This window comes from Arvicanthis niloticus, chromosome 10 (assembly GCF_011762505.2).
Source record: "Arvicanthis niloticus isolate mArvNil1 chromosome 10, mArvNil1.pat.X, whole genome shotgun sequence".
NCBI classification, from domain to species: Eukaryota; Metazoa; Chordata; class Mammalia; order Rodentia; family Muridae; genus Arvicanthis; species Arvicanthis niloticus.
Window position 1 is genome coordinate 26,695,604 of NC_047667.1, and position 21,975 is coordinate 26,717,578.

General features: G+C 38.4%; 1 long non-coding RNA gene across 1 annotated transcript in view; it reads right to left on the reverse strand.

Annotated features, from left to right (window-relative positions):
• Positions 1-9,611: 9,611 nt before the first annotated feature.
• The window catches only part of LOC143443791 (uncharacterized), a 44,092-nt gene continuing 31,728 nt past the window's right edge, over positions 9,612-21,975 (reverse strand). Inside the window, exon 3 of the long non-coding RNA XR_013113081.1 lies at positions 9,612-10,987. This is a non-coding gene — a long non-coding RNA (uncharacterized LOC143443791). The remainder of the gene's footprint in view (positions 10,988-21,975) is intronic.

Below are 21,975 nucleotides of genomic sequence, written 5' to 3' on the forward strand. Positions count from 1 at the left end.
TGGGTTTGCTGAGGTACCGTAGCCCAGAATCACCAGGGAAGGTGCCCACAGCATCAGTGAGAGGGTCTGAACAAGGACTCCAAGGCCCTCCTTCTTTCTTGTCTTGTAAATCTGTTTGCCTTGCAGTTAAAATGAAAGAGGAATAGAAATCAACTTTGGAAGTGTTCCAAACTCCTTTCCTTAGGTTCCTGTCTGGAACAGTCTACTTGTGCAAAGTCTAAGGAAAAATTCCCTAGACTTGGTGGGCATCACCTAGCTATAGACCGCTGACCTCTTAAAACTTAAAACTTAAAACCAGAAATAAAACGCAAACCCCATATAGCACATTGTTTATTCTGTATACACTCAGGGTACTCATGAATCCTTTAACATATTTATTTTGCACAGTTTTCATCTCTTTCCCTCCCTCCCTCCCTCCCTCCCTCCCTCCCTCCCTCCCTCCCTCCCTCCCTCCTTCTCTCTCCCTCCCTCTCTTCTCCCTCTGTCTCTCTGTCTCTGTCTCTATCTCTGTCTTTCTCCCCACCTCTCTCTCTCTCTCTCTCTCTCTCTCTCTCTCTCTCTCTCTCTCTCTCTCTCTCTTTCTTGTGTGTATATGTGTGTGTGTGTGTGTACACTCATGAGCAAGTGTACAACAAATTAACCATGGTACTTATGTATTTTCGTAGCTGATTCTCTCCTTCCATCCAATGGGTGCCTGGTATTGAAGTCAGGTGGCCAGGCTTAGCAGCAAGCCCCCTTACCCACTGTGCCATCTCATAACCCATTTCATTTTTTTCTTTTCTCTAAGCATCGGCCTTCTAGACATGAATGTTTTGGAATTAGCTCCGAGGTCTCTATTAACTTCTTACACATATGCATTGGAACACAGCAACATATCTTTTTTACAGTTTTTCTTCATATCCATCACATAAACATAAACATGAGTATCCATGTTTTAGAAGAGGGATCATTACTATATTACCTGCTTTCTCTGTGGTATCTGGTTCTGTACAAACACTTCTGTTCTGTTAGGGTAAAATGATAGTCTATTGGCTTGTGGGCATTTTCTTATTGCTAATTAAACTGTATGGGGACTGTGGTTTAACTTGGCATGCCACACTGGCTTGCTTGGAGACGGTCACATTGTGACAGAGCATGCACTTTAAGTGATGTTGAATTAAAATTATAGCTCCACTTGAGTGAAAGAAGAAATAAATATAGTCAATATGTTTATAATGTGCCCAGCGATTGAATAGGAAAATATTCAATGGAATCTGTAAAATTAGCCTTTTAATTTCTTTTTGTAACTTTCTGAACTATGTTAGTGTCATCTATGTGGCTATGCTCGAAGATAGGAGGACAAACGTGATTGCTTCAAGGCTTTTTTTTTTTTAATATAAAAAAAATGTTTAACCTTTCAAGATAGTTTTTCTGGCCAATAATGTGATTAATTTCATTTTCTAAAAATAAGTGAGCTTAATAGAAACCTCACAGGAAAAAGAATGTTTCTGAAGTCTCATGATTTAACTGTGCCTCCCAGGCACCCCAGAAATTCCCCAGCACAAAATTCTCAAGTTTCTAAATGGGGGGTCGTGTATCATATGCCAGAGGTCTCATTACATAATCGATTATTCGTAATTCCCTTTCAGAAAGCACACAAAAGTTTCTGTTCCCTGCTTGAGAGCAAGATCTCCTAGTGTAAGCCAGTCCAGTTCCTATACACTGGGTCTGGTCAGAGGCTCCTCTGTCAGGTTTCCCTCAAGTTTGTTCAAGACACTCAACTAACAAAGGGATTTTTCACTTGTAAATAATGGCCCTCTCCCCCTCCTCGCAAGCCTCTCCTTTATGCTTCTTTCCCCGGGGCTGTTTGTTCTGCTTTCTTTTTTCCATGGTTAGATCTGCTAGCGTATAAAATAGCAGTTTTGGACATTCCTTGTGATGGGTAATCATATTAATTTGGGAAAAAAATGATTTTCCTTAAATTTGGAAGCAGATCATTTACTTCATGCCATGTTCTACACATGCCATTATTTTTTTTAAATTAAAATGTACATTTTAATTGCCACAAAATAAGACAGACCCTGTCCTTTTTTTTTTTTCTTAAATTTAAAAAAAAAAAACACACACACATTCTTTTCTTCTAGCTTGGAAGCTTAATTAGTCCAGATTATATTCAAATGCTTTGTTTGTGCAGCGCTTTTTTTTTTTCCAGGGAGGGCTTGGAACACGCTGTTTCTCCTGATAGGTCACAGGCTGGAGAGGCTTGACCCTAGGAATCAAATGTCTGACGTGGCCTGACCCCAACCTCTACTTAAAATCAAGTCTTCATTTTTATTTAAAAAACAAAGGTATATTTTCCATGTATCTTTTTCCCACTCTGTTCCAGATGCTTAGATGATGACTCCATTGCTGTTCATTCATCTGAGACCTCTGGGTGGGAAAGGATGTTTTCCAGTCTTCCCAGTTTGGAGAGGAGAATCCAGGCTCGATTTACTTCTGTTTATTTAGTATAAACTGTATTGAATTTCCTGTAAGAGAAAAAGAACTCAGGGTACACAATTAGGTGATGTGTGTGCTTCTCTTTCACAACACATAAAATGTAAACACTTATTTTAAATAAATCCCCCTTTTTTATGAAAAGTAATTCATGACACCACTTCTGCAATCCCAAAGGACAATGTGGCAGATCAAATTTTAAAAAATTGAACATTGGTTGAACATGTAAAACCATCTCAGTTTTCTGTTGGAAATTTTTGGGGTTGGGGTGAGCTCCTCACATAATGCTTTCATTAATCACACCATGGCTCTGTGCTCTTATTTCGAAGGAAAATTATCAATACCCTTAACTTCAGTCTTGAGTTGGGGGCCTGCCTCTGTGGGGCTCCTTTGCTCTGTTTCTGTGGTTGTTACAGTAAATAGAATTTATGACTGTGGCGGGCCATGTATCCTGTAGGTCATGTGGAGAGTTCCCACGGAGTTCTGTGAGCTTTGATGGAAGGCCCCTTTGTTTTTACTTCCAACATCTCTACTTTTGGGGAGGTGGAGGACGAGCATCCCACTTTACAGTGGGTGATCTTTTGTCCTCTCCCTGGTATAGCTGCCCTGGAACCCCCCACACTTGCTGAGGAGGATGCTCAGGGGGCCTCTTTTTACTGGGGAGTTAATCATTTGTACATGTGAAACTAAAACCTCTGAAGGATCTCATAGTCTCAAATGCCAGCCTTAGTGATAATACAGAATACAGATTTCTTTCTTTCTTCCTTCCTTCCTTTCTCTCTCTCTCTCTCTCTCTCTCTCTTTCTTTCTTTCCTTCTTCCTCTCTCTATCCTTTTCCTTTCCTTTCTTTTTTTCTTTATCTTTTGTTCTTTCCTTTTTTTTTTTTTTTTTTTTTTTTTGCAAGGCACCTTGTTATATTGACATTTTCAAATTCAGTTGTTGAGACTGTGGTCTAGGTTAAGTTGCTTGTGGACAACCATGATTCTTCTCCTAGGTTAATATAATCACATGCTGAAGAAGAAAGAAAGAAAGAGAAAGAAAGAGAAAGAAAGAAAGGAAGAAAGAAAAAACAGTAAGGACACCCTTGTAAATATAACCCAGTAATGTGTCTCAGAGTGACAATGTCTTTACTTTCAGCTGCCCTGTGTAAGGTAACAGGCAGGAACATGCAAATCTAAATTCACAGATAGACTCCAACATTGTGAGGTTCTCCAGTTTATGAGGCACATAAACCCTGAGCCATGTGCAGGATAATTTAAAATTATTCAAGCTCTTCACATTTTACAGAATTATTCAATTTGGACACTATTGGGGTTTCAGGAATATATGATGTACAGACAGAGCTTTGAGGCTGCTGAAAATGAGGAAGTGCTCTGTTTAGAAAACCCGCTTTCACTTGTGCTCTGCTGGCCAGGTATGCGCAGACACTGAAGAACGCACTCCTTTAGCACTGTTTGAGTGCTTCAGTGTGTAAGCCATTTGAAACCAGTTCAGGATCATTCTATAATTATTCACATAGTGATAGGAAATAATGAAACCAAATATTCACCAAAATGAGAATCAGCAGAGGGTCAGAAATTCAGGTATTTTCAAAAGTATAATAATTTTGAGAGTGATGACTTGCAATATGTGGAAGACAACAAGGAATAAAGTCCAATGAGCTTTTTCCCAAAGCCTCCTCGTGTTAATTTTATTATGTCATTCACGAAGGGTACTCAATTTATGCTACATTGCTAATGACCGATATTCAAGTGTCCTGTAGAATTACTACCCTTGGGTTGGCCCATCCATACACATCCTGATAGCTGTGAGGCTCCTTTGTCTTATTAATAGTTCAAGAATGAAATCAAGTTCAAATTACCTACCCATGGAGCATAGATCTGTGTGGAGGATTCAGGGGTTACATTAGGTCTCAGTAGTAAAAGAAGACATAGCTATGAGCATGTAGAACCATAATCTGCTTCCTCCCTTTTCCCTGGATGGGACTGGACTTTCCAAAGATCTGGTTCAGAAAAGATCCTCAAGTTTTTCAAACATATTTGAAGTTTTCAGTAAGTTTTTTGGCTTTATCAGCACAGTACATTTATTACTTTAATATTAAAATGTTTGGATATGTGAGAAATAAAAATTTAAAATAAATTTCTGTTGTAGTTAATATATGTCAATCCATCATATTTTGGTCTTATAGTCTATTTAAGAAACACTTCAGCGTGACAAAGGTTCCAAATATGTTGATGTTGTGGACACCTTGGTCTGCTGTCCATGACTTCTTGCTGTGGAAAGGACAATGGTTTCACTGGATTTCATTTGCTCAGTTCAGGCAAGAAGGTTGAGTGCCTTTGGGCTTTCTCACAGAGGTGTGAACTTCCTACCACTGAAGGGTTGATGGAGGGGCTCCTCTCCCATTTTTGAGCCAGGGAGGTGTCACACTGAAACACTCCCCTGGGCAATAGAAACACTTTGCAGGAGAGTGCTGCTTCTCTGTATCCTGGAAAAAGTCTCCCTGTCAACTGTTGGACTTTCAGGTCCTCTTGGCAACAGGGATTAGAAGACTATGTCAGACTTCAATGATGTCAGTGCTTCTGAATGGTCCCTGTCATCTTAGTCTCAAAATTAAAAGGAAAAACTAGTGGGCAATAAAAAAAAAAAATCCATAGATTTGTGGGACAGATAGATGTTATCTGAGCCCTGCCATTCTCTACCTCCATCAACTACCATGCACTGCCTGGAATGGAACCCCTAAGCCCCACATTCCTCAGATGGGAAAAGGTAATAAAGCCATCTCACAGGATTCTAGTGAAGGAACAGAGGTAGGACTGGGCATAAAATAAGTAGTATAATTAAAGCCTAAATATTTGTGTCTTCACAAAATTCATGTGGCACGCCCCCCCCCCCCCCGACTTAGTATTAGGCAGTGAAGATCATGGGAGGGCATTAGGTCATGAATGAATGACATTAGCACTTTATTTGTTAATTAATTAATTTATTTACTTTATATTCCAATTGTAGCACCCTTTCCTCTCCTTCTAGTCTCACCCTTAAAAATTCCTCCCCACCTTTTAAAGAATAGGAATAAGTGACTTTTCTTTTGAAGTTATACTTAAATAACAAGAAACCAGCCAATTGTACACTGAGGAGCCAGCCTCACTGACTCCCTATCTATCCACTTCACAACAGTGAAAAATAAGTTTCTATTGTCTAGGCCAGCCAGAATATAGTTATTTACCTTAGCATCCTGAGCTAAGACACATAGTCCACTTTCACTAATTATTTGTCAACTGTCGTCTCTTCTTTCACATGTACAAACCTTAGTATGAAACATCACTTAGATCAAGGATGGCTTCACATGCTGGGAGAGTGGTCTTGAATGCTACCGAAGCAGCCGTGGAAAGTCCTGTAAACATCTGAATAATGATTGATGTGTTTATGGTTTCTGTGACAAAATACACATGGCAATGGCAGACAAGACAGTGCACGTTATGAATAGTAGTGCTGTACAGAAGAAATGGTGCCACTGAATACGACAAGCAGGTGAGGGGGTCTCTCAAGGGTTTTATACATAATTAGATAGGAGAGGGAAATAGGCATAATGACTAGGGTTTTTCTTTTACCAATTAGATCCCAATCCCAGACAAAATCTGTCTTGATAGAATACAAGCTACTGGTTAAAGTAGCTCAGACCTTGTATCTTGGGAGGCTTTACTATGATCCATTTTTTTACATTTAGTTTGCTAATTCTACATGTGTTAGATATTTCCTGGCGAGAAGTCACATGGGACACTTTTGGAGATGAGAATGAATGTAGTCAGAGCCATGGCTTGCAAAAATTAAACACAAAGCCACAAGAAGTGTGTAACAAAGATGCAAACATTTGCTTTTTCTGTAAACCCAAGGAGAACGAACAGCTCTAGTTCATCCTTGGCTGAGCACAGTGGCCAGGGCTTAGCAACACTGAATGCTACTTTGTCCACTTCCCAGAGCTGATGTCAGTTTTCAGTTTGACCTCAACGTGTAAATCAGCAGTGCTCAGACTTCTGTATTTCACGGTCCAGATGATTAAAAGAGAGAGAAAAAAATAAAAAACAAAAGACTATTCAACAGAAAGGATCAATTTTATTTTGACAAGCACAAATTTAAATAGCAAATAGAAATAAACCAGAAATCTCTTCCATCTCTGATTTCTTTAAGATTACAAGAAGGGAATAGATTTAATGTTCCCAAAGGAAATAACAAAGATAACATTAGAGCAAAGAACCATTTTTGCATCTAATATTTGGCTAGGACATGGGGCGTCTGCAGCAGTTCATTGCTGCTTGTGGGGACCTCAGTGTGACCTAGTGAGGGGTAGTGGTCTTAGAAAAAAGAACTGGTGAGAGCTTACTGGATGATGAAGCAGCTCTTTCCCATAATTGTTAATACAGTTATAGGGACATGAGTTAGTTCTCATATAAGTCAATTGTTACAAAGGCGCCAACTTCCTCAATCTCTGGCTTCTTGTAACACATGCCCCATTCTAGACAGAATCAAACCATTTAATTCCACCAGCTGTGAGACCATCCACTGAGTCAAGCAGAAGCTGCAACTTGCAATCATGGACTAAATGAAACTTTTTAGTTTCACAGTGGCCAATTTATGGTATTTTGTTGTAGAAATGGAAATGAATTAACAAAGTCTTATTTAAAAATGCCAGTACTTTTCACATCATTCATCAAGCATATATTACAAATAACCCAGATCCAGAAATGATAACTAGAAATCCTGTACTTTACTGTTGTCTACTTAGGCAACATATATGATGGCAGTATCATTTTGATAACAGGTTATGTAACTTAAGAATTTTGAAGCCTTTATTAGCTTATATTACCTGATTTATATAGTAGGTACAGAAAAAATATTTGTTACATGACTGATGGATGAAAAATCATCCATCGTTGACCTTGGGTATGGTCAGGGGCTCTGAAGTTTTTGGCAGGATCTCTTCAAGGATACAGAACAACATAGCCTACTCAAGTCAATGAGGATCAAAACCAAAGAACCGAAGAGGAGGAATTCATAGAGAAATGTCTGTGAAGAGAATGTTCCAAAGAATAGGTTACAACAGCAGTAAAGATTTTTCTGTGCTCTGATTACCAGGGTAGGAAGTTGTTGTTTCCAGAATTAGAATAATGTAGCAAAAAATGTGAAAGCTCACAGATCTCAGGGCTGGACTCACATTGGGTAAAACAACTCAAAAAAGTAAAATAATTCAAGTGAATGAAAGAGCAGGTTTCATTTTCAACCATAGAGACACACACACACACACACACACACACACACACACACACACACACACACACAGAGGACTAAATTTGTTTAGGATGCCACTCTCTTTTTTTTTTTTTTTTTAAAGATTATTTATTTTATGTATATGGGTACAATTATAGCTGTCTTCATACACACCAGAAGGGCATCAGATCCCATTACAGACAGTTGTGAGCCACCATGTGGTTGCTGGGAATTGAACTCAGGACCTCTGGAAGAGCAGTTAGTGCTCTTAACCACTGAGCCATCTCTCCAGCCAGGGGATGCCACCCTCTTACAAAAGGTCCACAACCAGCCAGTAGAACCTTATCCCCCCCTTTCAGCAACATCTTCTTGTGCTTGCATCACTTTGACCCAAGGCTTGTAGTGACCCAGCACTTCTTTTATTTCTCTCTGTCTTCCTCACTTGTCTTCAGCTTTTTTGCTGTTGGTTTTCAGTAGCACAGCGCTATGCAGAGAGGGCAGTACTGTATTCACTAGCAGCTCCCAAATGTGGACATGTCAAAATTATCTCCAAAAGACTTCTTTCTGCATTGCAGAGTTCTCCCTCTGGCTGGAAAAATGAAATTATTCATGACACAAATTAAAACATGGGCCTCATGTTCTTTTATAGGGCTGTATTAAGATAGACAAAACTTTTTTTTTTTTTTACTGTGTGAATCATATCAATTTATTTATAGAAAAATGATAATTTGCCAACTTATTAAAAACATCTTCCAATATTTCTTGCTTGTTCTGCATTAGTACTAAGTGTCCAAGGCATATTCTTAATTCATAAGATTCATAGCCTTCACTGTCAAGATACTGCCTGACTCTAGTGTGTATTACCTGGAAGGAGAAGTCGGAAGGTCAGAAGGAGTATCTGTGTTTGGGATGGGTCTTGAGGAAATAGATAGAAATTTAGTCTCAGGCTTCGTTTTGCTTTGGATCAAAGCAATTAAACTGCAGTTTCATTATGCTCTGACTAGCCTCTTATCTCTCAAGTTGCTTGGGTAACTTCAAACATGGTACAGCTAAAGGTCCGACATGATTTGATGAAACAGAGGATTGACTAGATTAGCCCCTGCAGACAGACCTAGCTGAATTAACCATACTTTTCTTTTTTTTGTTCCCATCATTTTCTCTGTCATGCTGTTAATGTGTTTGAATATGTATTATTATATGTAGTATTATGTGTTATTATAAGAAGAAAGATAAGTAAAATCACTCATTTCTGATATTATTCCTGATGAACAAGCTTAAAATAATTCTCTCCTGTTATAATTTGTTAGGAACCTTGTATGTATCCTTGTATCAAGATGATTTTGTGTCTCTGCTCAACAACAAACCCTTCATGAGGGAGCTATCTTCAATGAACAAAGCAGTTGTCATTCAGATCTGAAATAGGGTGCCTGCACCTCAATACTATTAACATTTGAGGACAGACTGGTGTTTGCCATGAATGGCTTGGTAGCATCACTGGACTCTGCCCATTAAATGCAAGCAGCCATCTGTGCTACTTAATATTTTTCTCAACTTGACATAAACTAGAGTCATCTAGAAAGAGGAACCTTCAACTAAGAAACTGCTCCATTGAGGAGAAGCTAGGTGATGAGAGAGAGAGAGAGAGAAGAGGGGGGGGGGGGGAGACAGGGAGGCAGATGTTCACATGTCTCCACCAGACAAAGATAGTTGATATATCTAGGTTGGGTAGTGGGTTACACCTCTGATTGAGCATTACCAAACTTATAAAGCCTTTGATTAACATTTTTAAAAAGTGTATAAATGCAAAAAGGAAAAGGGGGCATGGGATAGGGGTTTTCTAAGGGGGGAGGGATGGGGAAAGGGGATGGCATCTGAAGTGTAAATAAAATATCCAATAAAAAAAAAACTGCTCCATCAGATTGTCTATAGATGAGACTTTGGGGAGTATTTTCTTGACGATAATGAATATAGGAGGGCCTGACTTAAAGTAGGCAGAGCCACCCTGGAGCAGGTGGCCCTAGGCAGTGTAAGAAAGGTAGAAGAACGGGGTCTAAGGCACAAACCTGTGAGCAGCTTCCTGCCATGTTTTTGCTTCTGCTTGAATTCCTGCCCTGACTTCCAGTAATGTGAACTGTGACCAGGACCTGAAAGACAGATAAACGCCTTCTTTCCCAGGTTGCTTTTGGTCATTGGTGTTTGCCATACCCACACAAATGTAAACTAGGACACTGCCCTTAAGATTAGAAAAAGGGCAGAATTTCCCAGACTTTAATAAATATCTCTTGTAAAAAAAATTATATATTTCAATTCAGAAGATTATGTTTATGTAAGTAAATGTCTCTTTGAATCAAAAACTTGTAGCTTTGACCAAGAATTCATTTCTGAGAGACTTTCTTTCTTTTCTCCTCTTCCCTTCTTTCCCCTTGACCTTCGTCCCCAGGGCTTTACACATGCTAAATTCATGCTGCATCACTGACACACACCCACTCAGTACTGACACCTAATGTGGCATCTCTAGGCCTTTACATTTCCTCTCTTATATTCAATACACTCTGCACTGTCACAGAACTAATTTTCTGCCACAAATGGCAGAACACACACACAGACACAGACACAGACACACACACACACACACACACACACGGAGCCGTGTACTCCAGAGAATTAGTTTGGTAAGAAGCCAACACAGTTAATTCACTCACGGTTAGGCTTACCCAATTCACTTAGCTCCGCTAATCTACAGTAATATTCAAGATGAGCAAACGAATGGCATAACATACTTCGGCATATTTGGCTATGCTCATGGTAAATTGAGGAAATTGATTTAAAACTGCTTTTAACTATTGAATTAGACACACTGAACAATATTATTTTTCACACATGTCTTTGTATGTTTAGGTGTATTTGCTCTAGAACAGCACCTTACGTGACACGAAGCTAAGCTGTTGGTTTTATGGTGTCTGTGCATGGAACAAGGGATCGACAGAAGATAACTTTAGATGCAGTTAGTTTGATTGCCTTTTCCATGTAAAGTTTCAGAGTTCAGAACTTCTTTAGACTCTGACATAAATTAGTTGTGATAACCAGTTGTGATTAAGAATCAACCATAAAGCCTTCTAATAGTATTTAGACAATACGTAGATGTAAACTCCTGGGTAGATAGTCATGATCCTTAGGTCTGGTGTGTAGCAAACAGCACGATTGGCCTGCCAGGAAATCTTCCAGTTCTGGATTCATCAGATAACCTCTGAAAGTAGAAAGGAAAAAAAAGGAATACATGATTTACTTAAAAGAGGAGCAAATGAACAAGAACACATGTGATAAGCTTTATAAAACGCGAGCCAGGAGGACAATGCAGTGATGGTTACCAGATTGTCAGGTCTCAGAGCAACTCTACTGAGCAGCTCCAGAATCTACACATTTGAAGAAGGGACAGTGGTGATCCCTGGAGCCACACTGACTTTATTTTCTCCTTAGCCAGTGTGTGGGAAAGAATTTTCCTATTGTTGACTGATGCCTGGACCTTGTGGTACTAGAGAGCCTGGAGACATGGTCTTAATTTGAAAACAGGCACTTGTAAGAGACATGTAATCTCTCTTAGCTACTGTGGGGCTTATAGAGATGTGTACTCAGACTCTCCTTCCAGGAGGGACGTGCTGTCCAGTTACAGTCTCTATTGCCAATACTTTCATGTCTGCCTCAGCTGCTGAGAGCCTGAGGAAATGTGGAACGGAAGGAACGGTGGCAGCCTGCATCTGCAGCCTGGCAAAGAGGAAAGGAAGGCCAAACTCATTAGTCCAACATGAGCCCTGTGAAGGAAGAGGCTTTGATGGGTCAGAATTATGGTTCACATGGTTTTATTCCTCTGCCTGCCAGAGGCGGAAACTTTATCTTCCTGTCCATAGAATTTATAATAACATTGTGCACCTCAAAGTACACCCCAACGTTTGCTTCCAAAACCCCAACTCGTGACAGCTGTACCTCATGCAGAAGCGATAGTGTGGAAGTTAACAGCACTTGGCAGGTCTCACCCATCCTTCCTCTGGTGCAACCTCAGTCCCAGATATAGGAACTTTTTTGTTGCCTTTGTTTACTTGGAGACTTGTCTTAGAAACCTTTGCAATACTGCTGTGCTCTTAGCAAAGTTGAGTGGCCGTTTGTAGACCCTCAAAGCCCATTTACAGGTTTGGCCATTAGGATAGTATTGAAATGATCTGCAAGATACAAGTTCCCATAAACACAACGTAGCACAATCCAACCCAAAACTGTGGATGCTCAAAGGATTCATCACATCCTTTCACTAAATGTTAGGAGCTATTTTACATTGACAAGTTTTTTTTATTATTATATTTTGCAGTGAAATTATAATCTTTTTCCTTAGAAACAGAGACAGCCGGTGTTCATCAACACGCATCTGGGAAATAGGGTAACTGGGTAGACAGGTATTCTTGAGGCTGGTGAGTGGAAAGGAAAAGAAACAAAAAGAAACACAGAGAGAGCAAAGCAGATCCATCAATCTGATCAGCAAGGAGAAAAAGAGTGCAGGAGAGCTTCCTATAGGACAAATGACATGGCTCTGCAAAGTGGTCCTCAGATCTAATGGAAAATGTCTGAGAAGCTCGTTTGGTTACTGGATTAAAGAAATTGACATTGCTGTAGGGGAAACTGGTTTCATTATCCCAGTAGTCCTACACTTCAACACATTTTTGGAAATAATAATATATCTTGAAGATACTAACTTTACAACTGAAAGCAAGTCAGAGCCTCATGATAAAATCATGCTGTTTGCTGAAACTCAGAGGAGAGCGAGCTCTGTTGGTTGGTATATTGCCATTGTTCTCTCTACTATAAAGAACACTTGGGAAGGAAGCATATAGCTTGCATATGTATGTAAAAGAAACTGAGGTAGAAGGCAAAGACCTCTGTTACTTCTCCCACCTCCTAAAATACTGAACCTGTCTGTGCAAGGTCTTAAGATATCCATCCCTTCCTACAATTTGTGTGTAGGCATCAAGGCTAAGCACCTATATTGGAGGAGTTTCATTTAAGAGAAAATTATACACTATGACCTCTTAAACTTCTGCATATATTTATACACTAGAAACCAACTAAAACAAGAATCAACTATTCTTTGCCAGTGACTATGTTTCGCCAAGGTCATCTTCTGCTGAAGAAATACTTGGGTACCTGGTAGAAAAAGTATATGTTACATTTACTTTAGTGATTGTAATTTATGTGATATATAGCCAGTTAGTGTTATTAGAAATGATAGAAAATTCATTCATGTATATATGAATTAGTATTACTAGAAATATTCAGATATATATCTGAATGAATTTTCTATCATTTATAATAAGGTAAGAATCAACTAATTTCTTTCTTAAGTCATCTCCTGGTTCTACTATACTGCACAGAGCTTGGCATTATTAGTTTTCTCACTATAGAGTTGAGTATATCCAAAGTACACAGACAGTGCAAGATCTTCTTGAGGATAAAGTAGCTAAGAAGTTAGAATGACACACAGATCTTGCAGAAGAACAGAATCAGCATATCTTGCTGAGCTCCAGGAATAGGATGTGAGGTTCATCAGGGCAGAGATGAAAGTGACTACTGCCGAATCAATACACAGAAGCAGTGCCAAGCACAGAGTCAGTGACTATTGGATGGATTAATTTGCCATTGGTTAGTAAGTGTGAACGGAGTGTGCTGCTCTCTAGCCTTTTCCTAACATACCCCGGTACAAAGGAATTGCGGTACTGTGCTCTAATGATGATTCTCCATGGATACCAAATTGCTAGGAAATAAATAGAAAGAACAAAGACCATGAGAACAGACAATTCAGAAACTCAGCTTCCAAGGAGAGTGCTGAAACAGCCCATGGTCTGAAGTAGCCGATGGTCAGGTGTTTTCACCTACAAGCTCTGCTTGTGTGCAGTATTCACATTTGGATTTCGTCTTTCTAGTTACATGTGCTTAGTTTGGCAGTACAATGAGCTACATTTGATTAATCTTTGTTTTCCCCCTACCGAGAGGCACTTTAATTGAACAGTTAATAGCTACCTTACAATGTAAGAAAGATTCACAGTCAACCAGGAGCCCTTGCAAGCTGGAACTGGAGCAACTCTGAGCACAGTGTGTGCTTGAGCAATGATAAAATGAAAGTACAGAAGAATTTTCCAGGGAGAGATGTCCCGTTTGCAGTAAGGTGATCACTCCTACAAGTAGCCTAGATTACAGGGCTCCAGAAATCTGTTTCATGAGATTTTTGTATGAAGGTTTTAATTAAATATATTCAGGGAACTTAGTGCAATCTTGAACCAAAAACCAAAGAATATATGTCGATTTTTTTCCAATGACTTTGAAGGAATTAGTTATGGTAGACGGTTTAGGGTAAAAAAGACTCCCCCACCTCCTTCAAGGACATGGTTTGGTCTATATAAGAACTACCACGAAACCAAAATGAAAGGTTTATTCTTCATGACTGAAAATACTGATTATATCTCAGACAAAAATGACACAGACCCGGTCTTTTTCTCCATACCAAAGCACACTGTGATTTCTTTTATATAATGGCTCCAGCCAGTAATCATATATCTTTGCTTCAAGTTGTACTTCACTCAAATAGAGGACTTTAAAATATACCATAGCACCATTAAAGTGATTGCTACCTGCTGTACACCAGCACAAGCAGAGAAGTAAGACTTGCTGCGTGATTTGTCATAGGGCCCACAGCCTAGGACAGACAGAAATAGCAATTTTTCAAGTTAACCACGGAGCAGTGTTGCAGACATCCAAATTTTGTGATAATATAAGTAGAAAAAAAATATAATTATTTATTCATAAGATGTTTCCTTCGCTATCTTTCATATTCTGGAAAGTACCAAATTGTGGTCAAAGAGGGATTCTTCCTACGTAGGTGTCTATAGCTTGACAACTACGAAATTCTCCATCCTGGGCCACCTACCTCTGTGTATGCAACCAAACCTTCTAGCTGGCAGATTCAAAAAAGCATAGATTCTCAGATTCTAAGAAACCATATGGTATAGATGCTCACTTAACTCTGTTTAGAGCACTGATTTCATTGTGTTTTGAATTTTTTCATGTGTAAACACTGGAATTCTTCAGTGTTGATAAACAACTGCTAAGCCTAGTGGATTAGAGAATGCATAATATACTATCCTTTCCTTCTCTGTCTGTCCAGGCCAGACAGATCTATTTATAATAAAACACTGCTAATGTTATGATAACAATGTACGAAGAACTAAAAATTCATTTGACCTAAGTGTCAGGGACAGTCTTGTATAGGTCCTAAGACTGTATTTGGATTTGGGGAGGATGTCAGATACAGAGCAAAATGTGACAAGCCTATGGATGGAGTCTTTACCCAGAAAGAAGTGAGTAGTGGATGTGTCTGGAAGGGGGATGTTAAGAAACAGGACCCCAGTAAAGTTCTGAGGAGTCATTCTGAGTTTCTGAGATGGGACAGTAGGTATTTGGACTTTTGCAGAAGCCTGGGCTGAGTGAAGAATTTATTTTCTGGATGCTGATAAGACGTAGGGAGTTAACATACTTGTTTTGTGTTTTTCCTCATGTCCAGTTTCCTTTTACTGTGCCAAATAACTTTTTTTCTCCACCAATATCCTGGTTCCTCTGGGGGGGCTCCTGAAAGGAAGCACCTGGAGTCTGCACAGCAGCTGGAAGGAGGTGGTTCCAGCTCCCACACAGCTTCACCAAGATCAAATACATTTATTTTCTGATATGCCACATTGTTTTACACCCAGTCATAAGCTTTTGGTCAAAGTCATTTTTTTTCAATGTTTTTCCTTAGAGAGTTTTAAAACTTGCATGTGATAATATTAGCAGAGTGTCCAAATGCGTTCTAGAAATATGTAGTCTGTAGATTTTCCTAAAAGGTTAAATGCCTCTTACTAACCTGTTCACAAAGGGTCACAAAAAGCAGTAAGGACACATTAGTATTTTAAGGGAACTCAGATGTCTCAACCTTTCAATTTTTCTTATCATTAATTAAACAAGTTATGAAGTGGAGACAGGTCATTTGCCAAGTCTGTACGTGTCCAATTTGTCTTACTTCGACTCTAATTTTATTTTATTTAAATGTCTCTCATTTTCTCTGAATACAAAGTAGATGCTTTTGCTGCCTGGACCTTGGCATTTCTGAAACGCCTTCAGTATCCACATGTAAATGTGCTCCAGAAACATTTGCCTGTTTCCTAGAGACTGCAGCTTCTTGAGCCTTCTGTTCAGACTCCTCTTCCACTTTGGAAGGGTCCCTGTCTGTGATGGAAGGTGAGAAAGGTCACGTGGCAAATACAAGTGTTTGTGCTCATCCTTATCATAGTAGATTTGTTAATATTTCACATTTATTTAAATCACGCCGTTATGTGAAATAAATTAGTCTTAAATTTAGTTTGAGACTAAATCAGAAGGTTTTCTTTTATGGTTCTGTTAAAATAGTTATTCTATACATATTTCTTTTGGATGTCCCACCCTCTACTCAACCAGCTTATTTTAATTACCAATGCGTGTGATTCCATCTTGTGTAGATATAATTTCATGAGATCAAAAAGGAATCTAAGCATGCTGAAATTTAAAAACCGTGGGACATCTTTAGTGTGTCCCATGTACTTGAGAGAGGGTTAGTTCCTATGGTGATGTGAATCAAATCTAAATCATTCTGTATCTGTTATTCTAATTTATATATTCAAATTAAAATTAGATGTATACTAACAATTATAAGTCTGTCTCTTAAACAGCAGCACACTGTACTTACATTGGTTCTGTTGCTATATTTTGAAATATATAGCTATTGGTTTATCATTCTTTGCTTTGTGGTAATTTTTCTGTCCCCCCCCCTTTTTTTGTACTGACCATTTCATGAACTGCCAAATGAACTGAAGAAAATTTGCCAGCTGCAACTATTCAGTATATAATCGAAAAAAATGTAGATGAAAATAAGCATGTAATATGTTTCTCCATTTTTAAAAATGATCAATGGGAATTCAACCTGTTTCCAATTCCATCCTGTCATTACATAGCATAGCGGAAATTCTGAATAGGGAGGTTTTTGAAGTCTTGGAAAGAATTAGACATGGCCATAACACATTACACATACTCATATACTCTCACATGTACAGGCACAAACACACACACCCCCTCACATACACATCTAAATACTTACACACAAGACATGTACAAAACAGCTCACAGGTGTATTTATCCCTTGTGAGTTTAACACTTACTGAGTCAGCAATGTAAGCTATTTTAACTATATTCATATAGAGTTCTTTCTATTTTCTCTCTTCAATGTCTTTCATGACTTTGATTTTATAGAGTTTTTGTCTCTTTGGCTAAGATTTTATGTATTTGGATCATTTCTGTCCCTGTAATCTTCTCTCTTTAACTGCTCCATCCCCTTCCTCATCTTTGCAGGCTTAGATTTAAAAAAAAAAAAAAAAAAAACCCTACTTTTAATAAGAGTCCACAAATGCTTTGACCTTCTATCCCACCATCCAAAGGTAGAGGAGAAAGGATGGTAAATAGGACAAGGACATGTGGACCTCTTCAGAAGTAGTTCCCTGGGGTCATTCCAATCTCTGTCAGAATACCAGTAGTCCAGTTCAGTTGTGTCACCAAACACAAATCAGCAATTGTGGCACAATCCAACAGAAACAGCCAGGCTCCACCCAATCGACATGAGCCATCAGGAGCAAGGAGGATCTGCCAGGGAAGCCAGAAGTTCTCTGCTGTGTCTCTCTCAGCGAAGTGAAGACAAGAGACCAAGGAAGCACTGCAAGGCTAGCTATGCAAGAGGGCTGTCACTGTTGAGTCGTATTTATACTCTCTCCAAACATCATATGTCCTCCCACTGGTCTTGTCTCAGCAAAAACCACCCGAGTCTGTCTTAGTAAAATGCCACATGAGTCTGCATCACATGACATTTAGAGACTTCCATTTCATATCTCTTATGTCACTTCGACTTCCTCCCCACCCTCACCCCCAGATTCCATATAAGAGAAAAATAAAGCGGTTTTTAGACTTTTTATGGCTAAATTTTTTGAGTATGTGTGTGTGACAAAGAGAGTATGTGCATGAATGCATGTGTACTCAAGGGTGCACATGCATGCATGTGTGTGTGTGAATGTGTGTGTGTAGTCTGTGTGTATGTGTGTCTGTGTGTGACTTCTTTATCCATTCATCCATTGATGGGCACCTAGGTGACTCTATGACTTTACCATTGTATATAATCGTTCAGTGAACATGATATGCACATATAGCTATTGTCTGCTGACTTTTCTCATTCCTGGGACTGCTGCTCCTACCTAAATTTGGGAGTTCCACTTGAAACTCCATACTAATTTCCATAAGGATAGGCTGATTTCTACTCCAATTTATGATATATAAGACTCTATTACTTCATATCGGACCAGAGTTTACATATTTCACATCTTAGTGACTCTGACGAGGGTGACATTTGCATTTCACTCATGACTAAGCATTTTGAACCCATTTTTTATATATTTACTGGCAACTTGAACTTTTTTCTTTAACAGTAGTTTTTAGTTTTCCTATTTATTGATTGGCGAGGACTTTCTCTATTGACATTACATTTTTTTTTTTTTTTTGCTTTTTTATATATGCTGGATGATATTCTATTTTTAAAATTACAGACTAAAGATTTTTCTTATATTCTGCAGGCTGTCTTCACTCTGACATTTCTCCTGCTCTCATTATAGTTTCAGTCTTATATAATACGGATCATCAATTATTGCTATTGTTTCCTAAACAATGGGAATCTTGTATCTATATGCCAATATCTTGAAATATCCCTTCTATGTTTTCCTCTAGAAGTTATAATGAGACATGTTGTATATTAAGATATTTCATCCTTTTTGGTTGGATTTTGTACAGAGTGGGCAACGAAAAACTACCTGAGATTGCAATGACCCCAGGAACTACTTCTGAAGAGGTCCACATGTGCCTGTCCTATTCACCATCCTTTCTCCTCTACCTTTGGATGGTGGAAGGTCAAAGTACTTGTGAACTCTTATTAAAAGTAATTTTTTTTTTAAAATCTAAGCCTGCAAAGACGAGGAAGGGGATGGGGCAGCTGAAGAGAAAGAATAGATGATAGGGCCAGACATGATCCTAATATCTAGTTTGCATGCATTAAATGGTTACAACAAAACCCATTACTTTCTGAAATTAACACATGCTAATAAAAATATCTAGTGAGTGAAACTGGCTAATCTGTGCACAAGTCCATGCACAGTTCCAGTCCCAACCAGAATCCCTCATTTTGTTATTAAATGAGTTTTCATGTTCCTTATGTTTGAAGTCTGCTCATGTTCTTTCTGAAGTCTGTTCCAAGGATGTTGTCTGTCTTTCTAGAGCCACACTTGAAACCATCAGTCTCTCTTGTTCTCACTTTTGTTTTTTAAATAGGTTCACAAAGCCACCAGAGTCATAGCCCAGAGAGGAATTTTTCCTTCTTTATAAAAAAGTCTGCCTGTGCCCCTTACAAGCCTAATGAGCAAATAAAGTCCCAGATGTGAGTTGCTTTAGCAAAGCTTAAAAGTGTTTTCTTGGCTCCTGTTCAAGATTCTCTTTAAATATTTCACCATAAAAATCTCCTGACTGCTTTTCTTTGTGGAACTGAAATGGCATATTGAGAAAATATGTATTTTCATTCTAAATAAAAAAAATGAGCACACAGTAAAAACGTTTTGTCCCAAGAAGCTTGAATTACAAGCTCTCAGCTAAAACTTCTTTTGAAGTTTTAATTCCCCGTTTTCTATATAAAGAATCCAGGACTAAGCTATATAAATATACACTATAGGAAATCTGGCTGATACAAGAACTCATAGCTTCTTTTGGAACTTTTGAGAAAATAGTGTTATCTGAGTGCATCCTGTTCTTTTGAGATTAAAGAATTATAGCTAGAAAAAAACCCTCCCATAATATAAATAAAAATTAAATAAACAGTAATAAAACAATAAATATGGCATATTAAAAATACATGGGTGTTAATTCTTCAGGTTTAGAAATATTCAAGCATTGGTATTTTTAATCATATTTTGACTTTCACTTTAATTTTTGGCATGCTCACATAAACACAATGTAAGGAAGCAAACTCAATTCTAAGCTCATTTTTACTTGTATGCAGGTCTGATAAAGGACTTGTTGAAGAAGCTAAAAGAACCAATAGAGCACCTGAAATGTGAACTAGTTCATGTTCACGTTCTCATTTGTCCCAGAATCAATATGCTCCAACATTTTGAAGTATAAGGGACTGTCTAGGTGATCAGTGGTCTCTATAAATTGGCTATATTTTGGAAGCTATATTTTGTGCTTCTCATATTTTCAGGTAATATTATTCATTCTTGGATTTCTGACTGGGTTCTAGAGTGGTAGTCTCATAGCCAACCCAAGCTGATTAGCACTGAGAAAGATAATAGAGATTTGAGAGGATGGTTTTCAGATGGTATACAATCTAAATTCAGGACATGAGTCAGGTGTAGAATTATAAGTTTTTAAAGTTAGGATAGATGACAGAGGTTCTATTTAATTGACAAAAAATGATGGACTGGGTGTTAGGTTTGTCTTAAGCTTTATTAATTACAAAATGGTAATAATTGTGCTCAATTTATATCTGAGATAAAAGAGTCCACAGAAAGGGGGAAATGTTATGGATAGCCCCGGGGTTGCTTGTATTTTGATGTTAATTCCACTCTCCTGGGAGGGGCTATGGACAAGTAGTAGGTCACGACTCAGGTGACTTGTGAACCATCCTCTAATGAATAAAGGAGCTAATCATTGGGTGAGTAGGAGGGGCTTTTGGGTTGGAAAGAAGAAGAGAGGAAAAGGAGAGAGGGCCCTTTTTTGGATGGAATAACAAGAGGGAAAGATGTAGCTACGAGTGTCTCCCAGCTTATATGGTTGTCCTGAGTCCTATAAAAGTAGACTTATAATAAAAATAAAAATAAAGTAAAATTTAAAAAAGCAAAGCCAAGTAAGTGGTGCAAGCCAGTAAGCAGCACCCCTCCATGGCCTTTACATCAGCTCCTGCCTCCTGGTTGCTGCTCTGTTTGAGTTCCTGTCATGATTCCCTTCAAAGATGGACTGTGGTGTGGAAACAAGACAAGTAAGCTATTTCCTATCCAACCTTGTTTGGGTCATGGCGTTTTATCATAACAAGAGAAATCCTAACTAGGACAATCACATTTCATTCTTCAATCAAGTATGAAATATAAAATCACAAACAAAGAAGTAAAGAAACAAAGAAGAGAAGATAACAAATTGCCCAGCTAGAGAAACCCCATAGTGTCTCAGTGCTGTTCACTCTAATAAAAATATCACTTAAAGATTATTATTTGCCCCACGCTATACTCGAAACAGAGTTGTCATTTTTCAGTCTTTCATGGATAACCACAGCAAAATGATTCCTTTTCCCCATTCAGAAGATCAGTGCCCTGAGATCTGAGAAGTTAAATTAAGTGTGCAAGTCATTGGACTGTTAGTATCAGAACTCGTTCTGATGGGGTCTTGGGTGGAACCTGTTCTCACCCATGTGACTTCTACCTCTCTGCTATCAGATCTAAGTGACTGAATATGGGATCACTTAACATGGAGGAAGCCTGTTTCTAGACAGTGAATCTTTGAATGTGGCTGAGACTATTCCTGTGACGAGCTTCCTTAAGTGTGTATTTACTAAAGAACAACTGAAATGATCTAAAAGAGTTAAACATATTAAGAGCATAGTTTAGAAACTTGGCATTATGAGACAAACCATGAATTAGAACATAAAATGTAAAACTAATCACATTTATGATAAAAATGTTGCAAATAAAACAGATCACATTTTGATTTTTATTATTATTAGCCAGATACTTTGTGTCACTACATGCTCTCTATTAATAGAATACCACTGTTGTCACCAGCTTATGTAGTCATAACTTTGTTTGTGACCTGCCAGATGGATAGTTTGCTTGCAGAAGTAGTGAATAAAGCCTTGGAAATATTTAAATTAGGTATCACAGGGGACTCAACTTTGTGTATGTTTTAGTGCACTGTTAGGAGATAAAATGAATTACTAAGTAATTTCAATCTAGCTGTGGAAAACACCTATACTTAATGTCATTTTAATTTACTCCTTCATTCCCAAGTCTGAGACAATGCTAGGTGTTGAGGCAACGAGGGAGGACTTGCTCATTCTCA